At 35.7% G+C, this 20,302-nt stretch overlaps 1 long non-coding RNA gene across 1 annotated transcript in view; it reads left to right on the top strand.

Moving 5' to 3' along the window:
* Positions 1-20,302, top strand: part of LOC125280385 — a 73,247-nt gene that overhangs the window by 10,734 nt on the left and 42,211 nt on the right. Inside the window, exon 2 of the long non-coding RNA XR_007187592.1 lies at positions 7,699-7,826. This is a non-coding gene — a long non-coding RNA (uncharacterized LOC125280385). The remainder of the gene's footprint in view (positions 1-7,698; positions 7,827-20,302) is intronic.

Genomic DNA, 20,302 nt, shown 5'->3' with positions numbered 1-20,302 from the left:
ACCGGGACCCACCGGCCGTCCCACGTGCCTCATTGTGCCTTTGAATTTGCAAGCTGTGGGATTCTTAATGTAAACAGCAGCTCTCTGCAGTGTACAAATCACAGTGTACAAACACTCGCGCGGCTCTATGGGTATTAATTATGCTGCTGTGATGAACTACCTGGTACAGAGGGACCGAAACAGCATAATCTGTATCTGCAGCAGCTCTCGGCTTAAACTCTATGCTTATGGTTGGTTATTATATACATCATCTTCACAAGCATAAGAAATTGAATTCTGCATTTTAAACAGTAACATTCTTCGCTACATTGCAATGTATACTTTAGTGAGCAGAAATAACCGTGTTTGTTTTGCATTGCATGTAAATTGACTTTTAGCTGTTCAGTAAAAAATGAGTCAAGGTCAAGTCGAGTGCATTGCAGATATTGTTGTATATTGCACATTCTGGCACATTCAGTAGGTCATCCTTGTGGTCCACGTACAGAAAATTTGCATACTGTACTTCACAGAGTATAAGCTACTACATATTATACTGCAAAAATAGTATTAATGGTTGCTTTGTGTGCAATATGTTGTTTTTTTAGAATCAAATTTACACAAATATACACACTATAGACAGAATACTCTACAATAGTGTGAAAAAGTGATGACTGGAGGGTGTATATTTATACAAACCCGATTCCAAAAAAGTTGGGACACTGTACAAATTGTGAATAAAAACAGAATGCAATGATGTGGAAGTTTCAAATTTCAATATTTTATTCAGAATACAACATAGATGACATATCAAATGTTTAAACTGAGAAAATGTATCATTTTAAGGGAAAAATAAGTTGATTTTAAATTTCATGGCATCAACACATCTCAAAAAAGTTGGGACAAGGCCATGTTTACCACTGTGTGGCATCCCCTCTTCTTTTTATAACAGTCTGCAAACGTCTGGGGACTGAGGAGACAAGTTGCTCAAGTTTAGGAATAGGAATGTTGTCCCATTCTTGTCTAATACAGGCTTCTAGTTGCTCAACTGTCTTAGGTCTTCTTTGTCGCATCTTCCTCTTTATGATTCGCCAAATGTTTTCTATGGGTGAAAGATCTGGACTACAGGCTGGCCATTTCAGTACCCGGATCCTTCTTCTACGCAGCCATGATGTTGTAATTGATGCAGTATGTGGTCTGGCATTGTCATGTTGGAAAATGCAAGGTCTTTCCTGAAAGAGACGACGTCTGGATGGGAGCATATGTTGTTCTAGAAATTGGATATACCTTTCAGCATTGATGGTGCCTTTCCGGATGTGTAAGCTGCCCATGCCACACGCACTCATGCAACCCCATACCGCTTCTGAACTGAGTGCTGATAACAACTTGGGTTGTCCTCGTCCTCTTTAGTCCGGATGACATGGCATCCCAGTTTTCCAAAAAGAACTTCCAATTTTGATTCGTCTGACCACAGAACAGTTTTCCACTTTGCCACAGTCCATTTTAAATGAGGCTTGGCCCAGAGAAAACGCCTGCGCTTCTGGATCATGTTTAGATATGGCTTCTTTTTTGACCTATAGAGTTTTAGCCGGAAACGGCGAATGGCACGGTGGATTGTGTTCACCGACAATGTTTTCTGGAAGTATTCCTCAGCCCATGTTGTGATTTCCATTACAGTAGCATTCCTGTATGTGATGCAGTGCCGTCTAAGGGCCCGAAGATCACGGGCATCCAGTATGGTTTTCCGGCCTTGACCCTTACGCACAGAGATTGTTCCAGATTCTCTGAATCTTTGGATGATATTATGCACTGTAGATGATGATAACTTCAAACTCTTTGCAAGTTTTCTCTGAGAAACTCCTTTCTGATATTGCTCCAGTATTTTTCGCCACAGCATTGGGGGAATTGGTGATCCTCTGCCCATCTTGACCTCTCTTGTTTTTGCACGTGTTAATCATTTCTTTGATATTCTCAGTTTATTGCCGTAATCGCAAATAAAACTCCAAGCAAAATCTTTAACAATTTTTTTTAAAAAAGGTGAAAATGTCAATTTTCTTAGGTTGGACTTCACTTTTCAATTAAGTTAACATTTATTTTATTTAAGTAAAGAAAATGTTTTGTTTTTTATGGTTTTAAATCCTGGAATGGATGACACAATGGATATCCCGCAATGCATTTGACTTGACCTTCTATTTCTAATAGTTAAATATTTTTACACAATGTTACATTAAATATGAATTTTGATAACTGGATGGCGCTCGTCATTTGAGGTCAAGAATGTAGCATACTACCATTTGAAATGTGTATTGCATAATGTATACGCCACATACTTTAACAGTAGTATGCCATTCCCAAGGTCAAGTTGAGCCCGTTGCATTATGGGATACAGTATCTCACACAGCGTGCTCTGGTGGTGTACTGCACATATAGTAGCTCATCTGTGTGTGTTCCATGCAGGATGAGTCCTATTGTCCCAGAGCTGGACTCTCTCATCCGGTGGTTTATCCTCCACAGGTCATTTCTGCATCATGATTTGCATAGTTTCATCTCTTTCTGTATTCCAGTCTCTCCTCCGGCACCACGGAGGTTTTAGATATTCATTAGTCTTCATTAGGCCAAAACACAAAGAGCACAAAGAATTAACAAATTCCCCCAATGCACTGCGCCAGGTTCCGCTATTGCAATCACCTACTCTTTTTTTCTTTTTGGAGAAAGAAGGGATAAAGTGAGAGAAAGACAGCGAGAGTGTCAGACCCAACATTCAGGGATTGAATATTGGGGGAATGGATGTGCATTTTGCGGTCACAGACGGCACACGTGACTGGACTGTATGATTTGTATGAGAAGGGATATGAGTTTATAAGGTGTTTGAACACTGGTGTGTGTCCGCAGTGTGTGAGAACAACCAGCCTATAGTGGTAGAAATCCACTCACCCATGTTTTTATAATCATCATGAACCAAAAGCAGTCTCTTCAAACAAGCTGATTCAGATTCCCCCCTACGATGACATCATCGTAGGGAGAAGCCCCGCCCACATCTGGTGACGATCCGCCCTATTAGCATAGACACAGTCCTGAGTGAGAAGCACAGAGTCCGCCATTTCTGTATCTCGCTGTAGCAGCTGAAGTTGTACAATGTCTGCTCCAAAGAGGCATTACAAGTGTTGTGTTTTGGGATGAAGCAATGCACATGAGAGTCTCCAAAGACTCATCTGAGTCACTGAGGACATCGTGGTTAAATTTAATTTTGCTTCTTAATAAAGGGTCTTTTCAACATATAAGGCTGAACGCCGCTACTGACAGTTTCTGACATTTTCAGTGCGTGAGATTGTCCTGTTTTGTTGTTGCCGGTGTTCTGGCAATCTGCCCTACACTGGTATGCTGGAGCATGAGCTCTTGAAGCTCCGCCATATTCTTGAAAGGAGACCGGGAGCAGCAGCTCATTTGCATTTAAAGGGACACATACAAAACGATGTGTTTTTACTCACCAAAAAAAAAAAAAAAAGTGGCAATTTTAACATGCTATAAAAATGATCTGTGGGGTATTTTGAGCTAAAACTTCACATACACACTCTGGGGACATCAAAGACTTATTTTACATCTAAAAAAGGAGCATAAAATGTCCCCTTTAATATTTTTGTGGAAACTGTGATACATTTTTTTCAGGATTCTTTGATGAATGGAAACTTCAAAAGCATTTATTTGAAATAGAAATCTTTTGTATAATTGTAACTTTTGGTCAAATTAACGGACCCTTGTTGAGTGAAATAAAAAAATGAAACTCTTACTGACTTCAAACTTTTAAACTATTTTAACAAAAATACAAGTTGCACAGTTCTGCTTTTAAACTCTGCATAATTCCTTTGTTTTTGTTGTTTTTAACAGTTCAATTTTATTTTTATTTCAATTTTATTTATATAACTCTTTGTACAATACAAATTGCTTCAAAACAGCTTTACAATAAAACTTGAAATCATTGTCTGTGGTAATTAATTAACATGATTTGAAGCCGTGTTGCTTTAATGTCTATATATATATATATATATATATAATATTATGAACACTTTATCTTAATGTTTTGATATGTTACTGTGTTATAACTATTTACATAAACATAATGCTGACCATTAACTAAAACTTAAAATACTTAAGCTTATAGTCTACATAAAATATTATAGCATTTCAATCCATTAATATTCAAGTGATTTAATTGTAACTTATCACAAATACAACATAAATACAACAAAATAAAAAAAAAAAAGAAAAGAAAAAAATAAAAATAAAAGAAAATAAAGTATACTGAAGGTCTCTAAATCCTAAAAGAAAATTACAAGTCTTTAGAAAGCACACAGATTATCTGGATTAACTCAGTAAATATGCATACTCAATGACTCTGAATCTGGAGTACTAATTACAAAAACATATGTTCAAATGCATTCATCACACATTCTGCATCAGCACTCCTGCCAAAATTGGAAGAAGTTCACAAAGTGAGAAAAGTTACTGTGCAAAAACTTTTATTTCCATGTAAACAGATCCAACAGAAGTTTCCGTCATGCATCTGTCCCTTAATGAGGACAAGCATAAGGTGTAGAATATCAACACTGAGATCTGGCATCTGTATAAATTCATCTGCAGATCAGACACATCTGTCAACATACAGCACATTTGTAAAGCGCCGCTTGGAATGTAGTTTGTATGTCTGGCAGCCGTACATGAACTACTGAGGTAGAACTCGTGTCTACTGCATTTGAGCCAAGATCGTTTGCAATGAATTAAAAAAACATGGTAATGTTATGCAGTAAAGCCCCTGTTGACACTGACATTGACTTTGATAGCCAAGCACCCAGAGTCATTAGTTTTCAGTGACAGCAGGTGATTTCTAAGTGAGTTTGATTTGCGCATTGAGAATCTTGTTCATGATGTGATGCATTATGCTCAAGTGCAGTTTATACGAACTATACGAAGTCGTACATCACTGACACTTTATTTGGGATGCGATATTGACCTTGAAATCATAGCAGCAAAATTATGACTGTCAAGCACTTAATCACTTAATGCATTACAAAACAAAACATTATGCTAATCTAACCACGCAAACCTGCATCTCCATCTGCTATTGGTTGGACAAACATGTATTCCTGCACAGAACAGATTATAATTCTAGTACTTTTCATCAGTACATTTTATATTGTCATTTAAAATTAAAGGTGCAATGTTTAAATTTTAGGAGGATCTATTGACAGACATGCAATATAATATACATAACTATGTTTTCAGTGATGTATGAAAACCTTACATAATGAATCGTTATGTTTTATTACCTTAGAATGAGCCATTTCTATCTACATACACCCCTTACATGTTAAGTTGCCATTTTGCGCCGACATGTTTCTACAGTAGCCCTAAACGGACAAACTGCTCTACGGAGCGCATTTGCCTGACTAGCTACTCTCTTCTGCCAGATGATGACATTTTTGTCCTGTGTTGGCCACCGTAGCTTCTCTATATTGCAGTTCGCAACCTCACCGCTAGATGCCACTACAATTTACACACTGCATCTTTAAATGTAAGTATTTATACACCACTGATTAGTTTGGGGTCTGTAAGAGTTTTTAAAATTTCTGAAAGAAGAAGTCCCTTATGCTCACCAAGACTGCATTTATTTGATCAAAAATATAGTAAAAACTGTTATCGGTTTTAGGGAAAGTTACTTTTAAAAGTAATGCGTTACAATATTGAGTTACTTTTTAAAAAAGTAACTAATTGAGTTTTTATCGAAAATAATGTGTTACGTTACTTTTGTGGTACTCTTTCTCATCTGGGCTGCATGTTTGTTTTTAATAACAAAAAAAAAGTTATTTTTGGCAAATGTAAAGGCCCTTTCACACCAAAATTGAAATGAATAAGCCTCAGGCTGAAGGAAATGCATATTTACGGCTGTACAGTAGAGGGCGCAGCTCAAACAAGCCTTTTAGCAGTGCTGCCATTCTGGATCTCAGAAGTTTAAAATTCTTAAGCAGAAAGTATACTTCATTGAACGCACTGCCTTGCAAAGTATACTTCGTTTGACTCGTACGCATACACAGGCGTTCAACGCATGTGCGGTTTTGAGCAATCTCTCGCCACGACTTACAACCCATATAAACATCTTTGTATTCTTTCATGCTAGAGTTGTACAAATGAGGGTACTTTCTAACCTCTTTGCACAATCTCTCGTCTATGTAGACCTCCATTGTCGCTGTAGCTTGCATGTGTTTCGGTCTGTTCTGTTTATGCAGTTTTTGTTTGACTACCTTGTGGTGCCCCCAGGGCATGGTTGCCACCTTGTGGAGAAACGAATTACTGCAAAAAAATTAATTGCGCATGTGAGACCGGCTTGTACAAAGTACATGTGTTTACAAAAATCTGGTGTTGCACATACAGTACACGCATACTCTTCTGGTGATAAAATTTGCGTCATGCACACTGTACGCTGACCCTCGCGTACGCGTAAAAAGTGAAGTATACTTTGGCCTTTACTTCAGCAATAAAAACAAAAAAATAGACACAAATTTGATGTTTATCTAAAGTCATTTTTGCTTAGTATGGTTGAATTGGATCATCAACGGTCAGCAGAAAAGACATTGGTAAAAAGTGAGATTAAATACATTAATATTTGTGTTATTTAACATTTAATTATTGCAGGTTTGCATAATATTCTGAGAATGCATTTCACTGTTCTTCATTTTGCAGAATAATGAATCTGGTTTTGTGCAAGTGAGATGAGTAAATGCATGATCACATTTAGTCTTGAAGTAAAATAACTGTCATGTTTACACAGTGCACCTCTGCAATTAGTTACTTAAAAAAAGTAATCTGATTACGTAACTCACATTACTTGTAATATGTTACCCCCAACACTGCTTATTATGCACTGTTGCAGTTTATACAAACTATATGAAGTCATACTTTACTGTATACATACTTTATTGTAACAGCAAAATATGACTGTCAAAATTATGACTGTCAATCGCATGCAATACAAAACAAAACATTAGAAAAATAAAACAACAACAACAAAATGACTTCCTGAAAATTACTGTATGTCTCTTTTTCTGGGTGAATTTTTTTTTTTAGTGTCTTCGTTTTGTAATTTTAATTAAAAGGTTTTTTTCGTGCCTCAATTTCTCTAGGTAAATGAGCAGTTTCTGTGCTGGTTAAATTAAAGTTAGCTGCATGCTGACAGATTGCTGAAAGGCAACGTTTGAGTTTAACAAGAGGCGGTTAATTAGTCCACCGCAGACAGACCAATGAAAGGTCGGCGGGTTGATTATTAACTGATTATCCTTGTTATAAACAGAAAAATCTCCTTTTGTTTCTGTCTTTCACCTATCTGAAGAAAAACACACCTTCATTGCACAACGCTAGTCTAGAGAAAAACAAATGAATTGCTGTTGTGACCTTTGCAAGCGCTCAAAGATAAAAGTGCATTTTCGTCTACTGTGATTGAAAATTAGTGGACTTACTCATGAGCTCTAAAATGCTCTTTGACCGCTTATGTTAAATTTGGTTGCGCTGGCAGTAAAGAATAAAAGTGAATCTGTTTCTTAATTTATGTCAATTTGGCTGTCTTCCAGTCTAAGCAGATGATTGCATTTGTCTGGGCCGAACTGATTTATGACAGTTACAACCTGCCTGTTTTGAGATGAGAGTTGTAATTGAGCGTCTGCTCTTTTCAAGGTTTACACCAGCTAAAGTGTGTGTCCACCGCCTCATTTAGACGCTCAGCTCGTGCCAGAAGGTTGCAGTTAGATGGAGCACGTCGACTGCGCTGAGATCTCTGGATGTGGCGCGTCTTCACGCTCAAGGTAGGATGTCACAGTAATTACCCTGGTGATAGTCCTCCATCATCGAGGCTTTGAGCTGAAATCTGAAAGATAGAAATATGTTTTTTCATTTCCCATCCTGACAAAAGTGTCTTTCTGAAGGGCAAAGAATAGTTCTGTCATAATAGACCCATTGACATCATGTCATTGATGTCAATGGGTCACAAGACACATGAGAACACTGAGATCAAACGTGGTGCAATATATATTTATATGAAGTATATGTATAAATACACTGTATAAAAAGGGGTAAACTGTTACCTTAAAGATCTATTTTCTGCCAAATATTAGTTTTGTTGGTATAAATGAATTTATATACAGTCAAACCAAAAATTATTCAGACATTTTTTATATTTTTGTTATATTTTTACTAGTGAGTGCAGGACACTATCGTTCATTTATGTAAGTGAGGATAGCAAAATAAAGTAAACTGTGACATATTATACCCTAAAATTCTTTATACAGTGGACTACCAGTAAAGTTGATACAAATTGGACACTTTGACCTGACCATGTTTTGCTTAAGTGTTATCTGACATAATTAAAATTATTTCTTTCTGACACACTGACATATTTTATTACTGTGTTTAGTGAATAAACTGTATTAATGAATGAAATGTTCAAGGTGTCTGAATAAATTTTGGTTTGACTGTAGATTGGTTCAGTGATGTTAAATAAAGTTTTTCATTTGAATAAAACCAGTTTATTTAGATTTAAATGTAAATAGGACACATTAAATAGATCATTGTTACAAAAATGTCTATTTCTAATAAATGCTGTTCTTTTGAACTTTCTATTCATCAAAGAATTCTGAAACTAAAAAAATGTATGGTATGAAGCAGCACAACAGTTTTCAACATTGATAATAATCAGAAATGTTTCTTGAGCAGCAAATCAGCATATTAGAATGATTTCTGAAGGATCATGTGACACTGAAGACTGGAGTAATGATGCTGAAAATTCAGATTTGATCACAGGAATAAATTACTTTTTAAAATATATTCAAAATAAAAACTGTTCTTTTAAATTGTAATAATATTTCAAAATAGTTTACTGTGTTTGTGATGAAATAAATGCATCCTCAGTGAGCATAATTTAATTTGAAATAAAAAGATAAAATGTGTTGAAAAATACTAGAATTATAATCTGTTCTGTGTTTGTCCAACCAATAGCAGATGGAGATGTTGAAATTACACATTTGACAATTAAAATTGAGTGAAAATTGGTTATTTTCATGTTGTCTATTATGAAAATTCTGTTAGAATCAATGTAAGTTGAGTTTCCCATGTGCTTCATGTGAGAATCTTTATGGAGCCACTTTTGGAAAAGAACTGACTCATATATTATTATCTGTAGATTATTATATTTTCTAGAAGTGCACAAAAAATGCTAACAAAACCCCTTTCATTTTGTTCAGGGACAGTGAGTGCACATCAAACAGTTGCTCTCAGTGAATCTGCAGCCGAGTCTGTCGAGAACAAACCCTAAATGTGTGTAATTCTGACTTCAGTACTCACAAAAGCGTCGAAGACAGCTCCGAGAGCGAAGCGCACCGCTGCGGGGTAGAGCACAGGGCCCTGTGGGGGACGGCTGTGTCCCAGAAATCTCTTCCCTCTCAAACTCCTGTGGAGCGTGAGGCCGTGTGCACACATCTCTAGGGGCCGTAGCAATCACTCTCAATCCTGCCTGCTGCGTGTGAGGTGGCGAGGTCTTTAGCACCCCTTTCCCTCGGTGCGGACAAACTCTATAAGCATTGATGGGGAAGGACAGACATCGGCCTGTGCTTGTAAAGGGCGACCCTTCTAGACTCATGAGCCCTCTTAAAATAAAGGTTTGCTTTAGGTGCAGCAAAACTAGTTTTGTCTATACAATATTCTCTGCATGGTTCTTTGGAGATTTGAAAAGCTCTTGACGTTGCATTATAGGTCAATCGGGGTGCGTTTTGACATAATTTTGTGTACCCGTGTTGTCTGAGAGGCGGCTTTCTGTGCGCGTGCACAGAAACGATCTCTCACAGCGAGGACATACCGAATGAAGTACGCCGTCTTGTGCTTGAATGGCTCAAAATCACTTGAATGTTTAAACTGATAAGACTTAAAGGTCCAGTGTGTAATATTTAGGAGGATCTAGTAACAGAAAATCAATATAATTACATAACTATGTTTTCAGTGGTGTATAAAGACCTTACATAATGAACCGTTATGTTTTTATTACCTTAGAAAGAGACATTTCTACTTACATACACCGCGGGTCTCCTTACATCGAATTCGCCACCATGTTTCTACAGTGGCCATAAATGGACACTACCGGAAGTAGTGGGTCACCCGGGTACTTTTTGCCTACTGTTTTATACCATAAATTCGGACATACTACGCGTAACGAGTCTCACATATCTTTTTTTTTTGCCTACTATATAGTATGGAAGTAGGTATATTCAGACGCAGCATATATCTTTTAGTTTGTCAATAGAATGAAAGCGTTGTTTTTGAAGAGTGCACGTGTGTACTTGCTCTAGTACGCTGTGGAGTGACTTAAGAGGGAACCTGCGTTTGAATGAAAAATCTGGAAATAAAGCAAACAAAAATAGTGAAGTAGTCACCATGCTTTCCTGTAGCTCAGTGGTTAGAGCATGGCACTAGCAATGCCAAGGTCATGGGTTTGATCCCAGGGATTGCACATACTCAGATACAAATGTATAGTATAATGCAATGAAAGTCGCTTTGGGTAAAAGCGTCTGCCAAATGCATAAATGTAAATGTAAATGTAAATGTAAATGTTCATCATTTATAGCAATAATCTGACATAAATTGTTGAAACAACATGGTTCGAACGATGAATGTGCGACAAAGTTGCTATGCTTTCGGGAAACAGTCGTGTCTAGCTAGTATTCTCCAACTACACATAATAATATGGTTAATCAGCAAGTTCCATCATTGTACGGGAAACTTACCTCAGTTCAGCATTTTAGTTCTCAGTTTAATCTTTTGACCAGTACAGTTCTGTATTTTTACTATTTTGTAACACTATTTAAAATTGATAAATATATTAACTATTATATTTTTCACTAATTATATATTTTATTTGATTATTAGATGATGTATTTATCTAGCACAGAAAAATATCTCAACTAGACACCATTAAACTTTGACAAATTAATTTTCACAATATACAACTTAAAATTTAATTTAAAAATTGTAAACATCTGGAATTATGTAACTTGAAAAAATGAGTTGAAGACAAAACATTCTGAAAATAAAAAAAATGTTGCACTGGGACATATTTTGAATCAGTGAATAGTGAAAGTCCATTTAAAAATCATCTGAATTTATATAACTTGAATAAATTAGTTGAAGACAAAATATTTTGCTTAAAAATGTCACATTTTTGAATCCACGAATCATTTTTTAACAAGTTTACTGACAAACAATCCTGTTACATGTTCTGTAACTTCCTAAATTACTATTCTAACTGTAATGTAGTTTATCTAGTTGAGCTACTAATTTGCTATGCTGTATAAAATGATAATTTCTTGATAACTATATTTATCAAATTATATATTTTATTTGATCATTAGATGATTATCTAGCATAAATAATATCTCATAATTAATTACACAAAATACAACTTAAAAGTCAATTAAAAACAGTAAACATCTGGATTTATATAACTGAATGAATGAGTTGAAGACACAATATTTTACTAATTAAAAGAAGACCTAAAATGCAGCAGAGTTAAGTGATTTTTTGAACCATGCATTTATTGACATAAACCAGCCTGTTACATGCCATTGAATATTTTAAGGTTAGATGTATTTTTAAAAAGACTATTGATGCTCTAAACTGATACTAGTAAAAAAACACACATAAAAACTCATATACTGACTTCAGAGAGAAATCCTCAAGAGAGCAGTACATTTGCCATCGCCGCCAGCAAACACGATCTTGTTTCATGGCAGCAGTACGTTGACAAGTAAATGTTTATGAATACACGTTTTTCCATGATAGATGGTTTCCTTCTGCAGTTTTTCCTATGGTAACGTGTCACCTGCATATGACTAAAGGGTTCATCAATGTTATATAAACTGACAGAGATAGATGATACCCCTCAGAACGCTAACGGAGGTGCTTTGGCATAATCCATCAAAATTAAGTTCGCACTTCCCTTTTTAAATCGACCAAAGGGGTCTCGTGCGTTCTGCCATTTTTGTCACCTAATTTGGAGAACGTAGAAGACTCCTCTCGTGCTTTAGAGCATGCATTTGACAATTTACCTGAATAAACCCATCGAACAGTCACCTGATTTGCATTTTGCGTCTGCTCGCTTGAGAAAATCTATACTTTATTCCTTAAACGGTCTTACAAGTACATTTATGTTGAAATGAAGTGCCGCTGTCATGCTTCGGGCAGCAGACACAAATCTGCATTTCATTTCTGGGCGACCTCCAAAAAAGTGCAACCTGAAGAGAAAGACAGAAGCCAGAGGAAGATGGCATTGTGATATAGGCCTGAGGGATTCATTTCTGAAAACCAGATTTACATTCTTTTTCTCTCTAATAAACCTGTAAGAACTATTACAAGTATAATTATCAATCATTGAAAACATTTGAATCATCTTAATGATTTCACAAGATGTAATATAAGTCTCTGGTGTCTCCAGAATGTGTCTGTGAAGTTTCAGCTCAAAATACCCCACAGATCATTTATTATAGCTTGTCAAATTTGCCCCTATTTGGGTGTGAGCAAAAACACACAGTTTTTGTGTGCGTCCCTTTAAATGCAAATGAGCTGCTGCTCCCGGCCCCCTTTCCAGAAGAGGGCGGAGCTTTAACCCTTTAAAACCGGATGGAGTGCCAGCGCTTCCGTTTGTGTGTCTCTCTTTAAGAGCCATTAAAAACTGAATCCATATAGGTACAACAAAAATTCTTTTTGCATACGAAATCAGAGACTTTACACGTTCAGATCAAGCCTTCAATATGCTCCTGTTGCATTGTTTTCACCCTCTAATATGTCTGAGTAATATGCGTTTACAACAAAAACAGCACAGCCGCTAACTGAATACAAATTTATATTTTCTAAAAATGTAAAAAGTGTTCTATCAAACGATACCTACCTTTTGACTCTCCTTGCTAAAGTTTTGGATTTATGAGTCTTTACTTTTATGTATGTTGCTCAGAAAAAAAAAAACTTCAGGTCTTAAATGTTAACAGCTCTTGCTCAACAACAACAAAGCTGGAGAATCTCACGCAGCCAAAATGAGGATTGTCAGTAACGGTGTTCAGCCTTACATTGTTCAAACCGGAGTCGACACTGATGGAGAGACTCAGGAAGAAGTTACAACTTTTAGAATGAAACTGGACGTTTCTGAATGGTTAGTGAATAAATTTATGTAGTTGCTGTGGAGTTGATTCAACTCATCCACTAGCATGTGCCGTCATGTTAATCTTTTGTGCAAATCCAGCATTGAATTGACCCTCGTTTGTGAAGCAGTCCGGCGTAAAATGATTTACGCAAAGATATAACACTTTACCGACTTTCTTTGGCACATTTCCTTCAAAAATAAAATTCTACGACGGTGTCCTCAGTGGCTCAGATGCCGGGAGTCTATACAGAGATGTTCGTTGGTACATCCAATAACAGAACATTTGTAATAGGCAGACATTGTATATCTCCAGCTGCTACAGCGAGTAAACCGAAATGGCGGACTGCCTTGGCTCACTCAGGGTGGTATCTATGCTAATAGGACAGATCGTCACCAGTTATGGGCGGGGCTTCACCCTACTCTTACGTAAGATTAGGGGGAAATATGGAACAGCGTGTTTGGAGAGACTGTTTATGATTTATGTGGATTATAAAAAAAAGGAGTGGGTGGATTTTTACCATTATAGGCTGGTTGTTCTCACACACTGTGAACACCTTATAAAAGTGAATTTTGCATAATAGGTCCCCGTTAAACTGCATTTGAAACCCATGTTACTTCTGTAATTTGAGTAAAACAGGCATTAAAGGGGCTATATGTAAGATTTTTCATGTATTGCCAATGTGTTAACAGCTTTTAAAGAAACTTATGCCCGTTTCGCCGGGAAAATACAAAGGATGTGACTGTTATGCCCGCTCCCGAGAGCCTCTCTTTACTTCAATGACACATGAAGTGAATGCTTACACAATGTTCAGGATAATGCCGAAAGAGCCATTCTGTACTGCAATGTCAATGTGTCATGTAAAGAAAAGGAGTTAATTCAAACTATAGCCTCACATAGCCAGATCTTTAGTCTATATGTAGCTAAATATCCACATTGCTTTCTTAACTGCTGCTGTCATTTTTGTTGTGTGATTATTTTGTTATTGAAAGGAATATTTACATATTCATCTAAACGTCGCTCTCAGGAGCATAGACAACATCATATATAAATGAATCCAGAAAGAATGAAATTTCTAATTTCCTTTTAAATAATCAGGTTTATATGTTTATCATCAAAAAACACTTTGGGCCCTATTTTAATGATCTAAGCACATGGTCTAAAGAGCACGGTGCAAGTGCACTTACGGCGTGTCCGAATCCACTTTTGCTAGTTTAACGACGGGACAAAATGGTCGGTGTGCCCGGCGCATGGTCTAAAAGGGTTGTCGCTATTCTCTTAATGAGTCATGGGTGTGTTTTGGCATAACATGCAATAAACCAATCAGAGTGTCATCTACCATTCCCTTTAAAAGCCAGTTGCACCTGCACCATGGTGGATTCTCTATTTACAAGGCAGAATTTGCAAGTGGAAAAACTGAATGGTTCTCTAGCAATCTGCTGGACATGCCGGATTCCACCAAAGCATTTTTATCTTTATGCACACAATAAAAATCTTTTACATTGTAATCCTTTTATTTTTAATATTTGGCATGTTTGTGTGCTACTGTGCGTCCCTGTGTGTGTAACAGAGTGTACGTGTGTTGTGCACCCGCATATTGGCATATATTACTAACACGCTCTTTAAATAACAAAACAGATATTGCAGCATTGACTTTAGACCAGGTTTCAGTTTGTCAATGATGCAGTTGTTTTCAGTTGCCTCAAAATAGCAACACGCCAACAATGCGCCTGAACACACCTCGTTTTCAGACCAGCACACCCATGGGTGCACAAATGGGCACAAATGCATTTGCAAACAATGTGGCACAGGACGTGAAAATGATAACTGCGTCGGGATGAAACTAGCAAAAAACACTCACGTCGTGCCTTGCACCGCATTTTGCGGAGGATAAAGGATAGGGCCCAATATTTTAAATCTAATTCATTTCTGATGGTTTCAAAGTTTGCCATATTTATACCATATTTATACTATTTAACTGATTACATTTTTTTCCACAATTAACAGGTTTATGCTACTACTAAACAATTTGATTTATACAAATGATTATTTAAATAAAATCAAATAGATGCAATTATGTAATAATAAACTATGCTGTGATTTATTTTTTACTGCATTACTTACAAAAAAACCCCCCACATTATCTTAATAACTTTCTGTAAATATATGTGCATTTTCTTAAGTATTCTATAGATTTAAACTGTAAATGGTAATTTATACATTTCGCATTTTAAAAATACTTTAAAATTACATGTAGTGTGTTAAATGATTATTTTTTTTTTTTACAGTATTTTTAAGGTAACAACCAGTTTTACTGTAGTATTACTGTAGCATTTTTTGTTGAGAAATGTCTGAGTTCATATTGAGATTAAGGTCTATTAATTGAAAACTTGGGTAGCTTCTGAGCAAATCTGAGTATATTATTGAGATTTTTTTTTCTTTCAAATTAATCTATTTTTTTTTTTTTTTTCTCTTTTTAATTTAATCTCATTGCTGTCTGTGAGAAAACAGCTGCGTTATTAAGAAGATGTCCTGTATGATTTGTCTTTCCTATGGGCAGGGAATGGAGAACATGTAGAGTGAAGAAGTGTGTGAGTGTGCAGGAGTGAGTAAAGCGCTGAACTCCTCCCCAGATTTTTAATCAGAAGGTTTGTTGTGGCAGATGGCCTTTGCTTTGACTGTATCCTGGCCTCCCACACACAGGCATTATTCTTACCCATCAGCCCACTCAAACTCCCAGAGTTCCACAGACAGACAGAGCGCTGACCGTCAACACAGTCATGCTGAGGGAATGAGAGCTTCAGAAAGAACGCAAACAAACAAAGGGATAGTTAACCTAAACAATAAAAAGATTTTATTTTATTTATTTTTTATTTTCTGTACTCATATTTGCAAAAGTCTGCAATCAAAATTCTGAGATTTCAGTATGATTTCACATATTTATCATCACTTGCAAGACCAATAGATCTGAGCTGCTATCTACAATCATTTTATCACTCTATACATTTATTTCATCAACCATTGATCCATTTACGTCTTTATTCCTATCAAGGACTTTATATAATTTTGTATTTTATTTTATTTTTTTAATTAAAGGTGCCGTAGAATGTCTTTTTAAAAGATGTAATATAAGTCTAAGGTGTTCCCTTAATGTGTCTGTGAAGTTTCAACTCAAAAAACCCTATAGATTTTTTTTTATTAATTTTTTTAACTGCCTATTTTGTTGCATCATTAAATATGAGCCGATTCAGGCTGCGGCCCCTTTAAATCTCTCGCTCCCTGCCCTCCCGAGCTCTCAACTATAAGTGCAGTTATACAGTGCATAAACAAAGTTCACAGCTAATATAACCCTCAAAATTGTTCTTTACAAAGTGTTCGTCATGCAGCATGTCTAATCGTGCAAGTATGGTATTTATTTGGATGTTTACATTTGATTCTGAATAAGTTTGATAGTGCTCCGTGGCTAAAGCTAACATTACACACTGTTGGAGAGATTTATAAAGAATGAAGTTGTGTTTATGAATTATACAGACTGCAAGTGTTTAAAAATGAAAATAACGACAGTCTTGTCTCCGTGAATACAGTAAGAAACGATGGTAACTTTAACCACATTTAACAGTACATTAGCAACATGCTAACGAAACATTTAGAAAGACAATTTACAAATATCACTAAAAATATCATGATATCATGGATCATGTCAGTTATTATTGCTCCATCTGCCATTTTTCGCTATTGTTCTTGCTTGCTTACCTAGTCTGATGATTCAGCTGTGCACAGATCCAGACGTTAATACTGGCTGCCCTTGTCTAATGCCTTGAACATGGGCTGGCATATGCAAATATTGGGGTCGTACATATTAATGATCCCGACTGTTACGTAACAGTCGGTGTTATGTTGAGATTCGCCTGTTCTTCGGAGGTCTTTTAAACAAATGAGATTTATATAAGAAGGAGGAAACAATGGAGTTTGAGACTCACTGTATGTCATTTCCATGTACTGAACTCTTATTTAACTATGCCAAGATAAATTAAATTTTTAATTCTAGGGCACCTTTAATATATAGAAGTATAAATAGTAAATATTACAATTTGAAATAACAGTTCTTTTTAAAAAAAAATATATTTTAAAATGTAATTTATTCCTGTAATCAAAGCTGAATTTTCAGCATCATTACTCCAGTCTTCAGTGTCACATGATCCTTCAGAAATCATTCTAAGATGCTGATTTGCTGCTCAAGAATCATTTCTCATTATTATGAAAACAGTTGTGCTGCTTAATATTTTTTGTGGCAACCATAATACTTTTTTTTCAGGATTTTTTGATGAATAGAAAGTTCACAGGAACAGCATTTATAATATTTGTATAATATTTGCTTTTTATTTTTTATAAAAAATCTTACTGACGCCAAACTTTTGAACGGTAGAGTACATGCTTAGCATGTAATTGCTTCTTTAGCACAACCTTGCATATGTAGATTGATCCATAATAGCTACTTTTCAAGGCTAAGACATTTATCTGTGTGAAGAGACATAATGAATGCTTGATCTCAGTGAGGCACGTAACGCCTACGACCTGTCCCACTTGAACCACAAACAGCCAGAACGCAAACTCATGCAGTTCACAAACAACACAGAAACCAGCAAATGTTGTTAGTAATTCCCTCTGTGTAAAAAATTCAAAAGAGATCATCAAAGGCAAACATCTTCAGAGATACAAATCAACAAAGCGACTCACTATACTGACAGCTGACAAGCATCATAATGAATCGAGTCGGCTTCATAACATTTTTGAAAAAGCACCATGGGTCTTTTGTGGTTGCTCCTCGTGTAATCTGAAAGGTTTGTGAGTCTTGTTGGTTGTTGATGTGGAGTGGTTTAATTTTACCCATTAATGTTCATTCAGGTTCAATAAATCTACATTTAGATCATCAAAACCTCTTATGAGACTCCAGTTGAGACTCCACTATTTTCCATCCAACCAGAAATAGAATGAACATAAAGATACTTAATTGTTCAACTCACAACATATCATCCAATGATTTCTCACTTCGTATTTGACAGTGAGATAAGAAAGCACTGGTATACAACTAGTATTTAATTAATTTATTTTTTATCTGCTAGTGTGCTTAGAATGTCAAATGATGTTATATCAACAGAAATCTTAATGATGCTACTGTCTTTACAAAGCACATACAGCAGGGTATAGCATAAAAAGAAACATAATAATTAACATGTCTAGCAACCCAGTGCCAGGTTACCCAGTGAATGCAATCATCATGCAATATCTCACAATTCTAAACCTTTACTACCTATGAAAACACCCCAAAATATTTGGCATTTGGACCCAGACTTGCTCAGAGCTCACTTGTCTGCAATGCATTATTGGTTGCACTACAATATTTTATTCTATTTCTTAGAAGCAGGGCACCCCAGGCGAGTTTTAACAGAGCTCCTCCCCCAGGGGGAGCCTCCGAGGTTAGATTAAAAAAACATACTGTGGCAGGATCCTGAAAGAGAGACGAGAAGCTGTTCAGTTTGAATGGAAGTCAATGGAGGAGATGCTTTTGTGTGAAAACAGCTCGTCACATCATAAACTGACTGTCCGCTAATCAGCATGTTTGGTACAATTTGACATTTATTTTGGAGTGAGCTACTTTGCAAGTCATTTTACAGCACTACACATTTAATTCTCTGTTAGCTACAAACAAAGACTGACTGCTGTAAAACTCGGACTGAAAAATGCAAAAGGGAGAAGAAATGAAATTTGCCTTCCCATATAAATCATAATCAAAAACATTATCATGGGTAATCTCTCTAGTGCAAAATGAAACAGTAAAGAGTAAAAATATTGATGAAATCCCATTTATTATAGGATCAAAACAAGTAAAAGACTGACCAACAAGGTTGGAGATAAATTTTATGAAAAAGTGGAGTTCTTGTACATTAATCTACATGATGGAGTAGATCTTTCTGTTGTTCATAGACTAAAGATACATGGTGTGGCTGGTAATGGGAAAGATTTTAATGTGTCATTAATTATCAAGACTAAAATAAAGATGACAGGGAAAGATCATCTTATGGAAGCATCATTATCAGTGATAAAAAAAAAGTGATGATAACACCTCCTGCAATCTTTTATTTGTTTGATCAATACTGATTTACATATCAGCCTCCCAGGAAAACTCCCTCATGAACCACCACTGCCCACATTACAGTGATGTCATACTTTTTTTTTCTCCATAAGATTCACTTTTTTTTTTTTTTTTTTTTTTTGCACCAAAGCTCAAAATTTTGATTTTTTTTTAACCATTTTCTGACCAAGACACCTGTACACTATTTTCCTAGTTTAGTTCTGTTCTGAGGTAGCATTATTTGTATGGAGGTACATATGAAAATTATATACAGATAAAGGTAAGAAATAAAATAAAATAAAAAAAAAAATGTCCATTTTTGGGGGAGGAGCTTTATGCACGATCCAGTGTTATAGTTAACTAAAACTATTAAAAATCAGTTTTGGTAAATTAAATAAAGCTGAAATAAAATATAATATAAATATTACATGAAAAACTTAAAAAATTTATAAAAATATAAATATAATTATATAAAAATGTATTTAGTGAAATAAACAACTGAAATAAAAAATAGCTAAATAGAAGTAATTTTTAAAAAAATGACAGTAATAAAATTACTGAAAATTGAAAAATATTATAATAGTATATAAATAATATTAAGGGTAAGTTTACATGCCAATGATTTTTTTTGAAAAGTGTTTTCTTTACATTTTTGAAACGCTTTACATACAGATGACAATGTTGTTAAAACAATCCACGCTCACATGGATCCACGAAAACGACTAAAATCGCTGTATTCTGCTGCAAGGCCAGTAGGTGGCGATGTCACTTTGTAAAGAAACTACGCGCCTATAGACTGAACACGTAATATGCTTGCACATGACATCACGATTTTCACAAATTAGCGTATTCATAGTTTACAAAGAGACGATAACGGTAGCCTATCATTTTCAAAAACTTGCACTTTGAAACCTGCATTCAAAACTTAGCATTTTCATGCCCTCAAAATGCTGCTGTTGTGTAAATGAAC

Source organism: Megalobrama amblycephala, linkage group LG12, assembly GCF_018812025.1.
Source record: "Megalobrama amblycephala isolate DHTTF-2021 linkage group LG12, ASM1881202v1, whole genome shotgun sequence".
Lineage (NCBI taxonomy): Eukaryota > Metazoa > Chordata > Actinopteri > Cypriniformes > Xenocyprididae > Megalobrama > Megalobrama amblycephala.
The sequence above is the reverse complement of the archived record's forward strand: the minus strand, read 5'-3'. Positions and strand labels throughout refer to the sequence as shown.